Genomic DNA, 2,590 nt, shown 5'->3' on the forward strand with positions numbered 1-2,590 from the left:
GCATTTTCAAGGTGGTACCTCCCTCACTCCTTGCCCTTTCTCTAACCATTGGCCTTCATTTCTTTTCCCACATGCCCTCACCACCAGATTTTAAACTTATTCACTTACTCAACAAGGTACTAAGAGAAGAAAGCTGAAGAAGACAAATCAATTCCCTGCCTTCCCTAGCTTTATAGAAATCTAATGAAAACAGCAGACAGACATGTACAGGTCAACGCAAGTTACACTGTTGTCATAGAATCAAAATGGAGTGAACACAGGAAGTAACAGGGCTGACTCCACAGACACAGAATTCCAGCAAAGATGACCCTTCTGAGAACTGAGAAGAAACGAGATCAGGAATTAGAAAGGAAAGATGGCCCCAAAAGTCTCATCAGCTTTGGAACAGAGTAGTTTGCTTGGGGAACTGAACCAAGTTTACTACAGAATTACCAGTTCACAAAAGAAACTAATTTATGGAGAATCTACAGAACTGTGCTCACACCCTTCTCCTGAGCTCATTTTCATATCCTATGTTCGTTTTCCTCATAAGCAGCTTATGGGCAAAGAGTACCTGAACTGCTTGTAACATGATAAAGCAATTTATGGTCTGTGAGTCAATGTTCCTTCCAAGGTTACGATTTCCTTCTTCATAAAATAGTGTGTGACAGAATTAGCATCTTTACACACCAATAATAAACATACACAGGAGAAAAATTTTAAAGTTACATTCATACTCTCACCAAAAAAAAACCAATAAGATACTTAGGATAAGTTTAGGAAGTGTTTAAAGAAAGAACTCTGTGGTGGTTGATACTGGCTATCAACTTTACAGGTTCTAGAACCACCTAATAGGCTGACCTCTGGGCATGTCAGTGAGAGTGTTTATAGATTGGGTTAATTAAGTTGGGAAAGTCAACCCTTAATTGGGTGGCACCATTGCAGGGGCTGGAGTCTTACAATGAAAACAGGAGAGAATAAACTGAAGGTCAAAATCTCTGTGTGTGTCTCTCTGTGTGTCTCTGTCTCTCTCTCTCTTTTTGTCTCTCTCTCATCGACTTCCTAACCACCCCTGTTGATGCTTGAAGGAGACCCCCTATATTTCTTTCTAGAAGCTTCATGTCTTACATACAGTCCTATGATAAATTTTCTTCTGAGATATTTTAAGCTCCTGCCAACATGACTGCCCCATTATAATAGACTGTACCCTCGAACAGTGAGCCCAAAAAGGAAACCTTTTCTTCCTCTGTTGCTTTTGTCAGGTATTTGGTCACAGTAGTGAAGAAAGTAACTAATCCAGACCCTATAATAGAATTATGAAACACCAACGAAAGAAAGTAAAAGAAAGCACAAGGAATAGGTGATCCTGAATTGGAGGGACTGATCTTGGTAAAATACCATTATTCAAAACAAGTCCAGATTCAATGCAAAATGCAATGCCCATCAAAATACCAATAACTCTTCTCAGAGGAAGAGAAGATAATACTAACATTCATACAAAGGCATAACAGACTCCAAATAGCCAAATCAGTCCTGGGTTGAAACAAAGTCTGGAAGAATGAGAGCATTTGATTTTTAAACATAGGGCAAAGCTTTAAAAACCAAAACACCACTAGCATGAACGTCAGCACATAAATCAATAGAGCATATTTGGAAATTTAGAAATCATCCGTGTGTCTTGCCCTGACAACTGGACTTCAATACAACTGCCAAAATGTGTGTTGGAGGAAAGATGGTCTCTTCAATAAGTAGTGATAGGAAAACTGGATATTCATACGAACAATGAAAGCAGAGCCTTGTCTCCACTCAACTCAGAGCTACCAATGGCAGCTCCAGGATGTTGGCAAAGGCGGTTTCTTACTGCATCTGTTTATCATGTGTGGGTGGGTGGGTAGGTGTGTATGTGTAGGTCAGAGGACAACTGTCAGTTCTCTCCCTCTGTCATGTGGGTCCCAAGAATGAAACATAGGAAACAACCTACCCAAGGCAATGAATGGCAAACTCCAAAAGCACAGGAAACAAAAGCAAAAAAATTGACAAGTGGGATCCTTTCTTGGGTTCATAAGCATGGTGCTTGAGTGCTGACACCATTGAGTGGCGTGTATCTCCCACAAACTTTGTTATCACATTGGAATGATACCAGTCTGATGTAGAAAAAAAAGGAAAATAAATAAATAAATAAAAGTAAAAGAAGAAAACAAAGACAAAAGGTAAAAGAAAAAATTGACTAATGAAATTATTTCAAACTGAAAAGTGTCTGCTCAGCAAAGAAAACAAAGAATGAGAAGACAGCTTACACAATGGGAAAGATGTGTACTTTGTTCTCTTTGAGAAAGAAGTGGGGTCCAGAATACACGGGGATTCAGATATTCAACAACTGAAAAAGTAGTCCAGCCAAAACCAGACCAATGACCTGAGCACACATTTCATAAAAAGGCTGTATAAACAGCCATGATGTGTTTATAATAAACCATCATCCTGATGACTAACCAAGGAAATGCAAATCAAAACCGCAACGAGACATCTTCTCACCCCAATTGTCATGGGATGGAAAGACAACAAATGCTGATGACAAATAACAAAACATATAAACAATCAATAAACAACAAAT

General features: G+C 39.0%; 1 non-coding gene across 1 annotated transcript; it reads left to right on the top strand.

Moving 5' to 3' along the window:
- The first annotated feature begins 2,024 nt into the window (after positions 1-2,024).
- LOC121457217 lies at positions 2,025-2,129 on the top strand. Its single transcript, XR_005975714.1, has one exon. It is a non-coding gene; the product is annotated as a small nucleolar RNA U13 (small nucleolar RNA).
- Positions 2,130-2,590: the final 461 nt, after the last annotated feature.

This window comes from Microtus oregoni, unplaced genomic scaffold, assembly GCF_018167655.1.
Source record: "Microtus oregoni isolate MIOR12 unplaced genomic scaffold, Mior012 000015F_ref0000493, whole genome shotgun sequence".
Taxonomy (NCBI): domain Eukaryota; kingdom Metazoa; phylum Chordata; class Mammalia; order Rodentia; family Cricetidae; genus Microtus; species Microtus oregoni.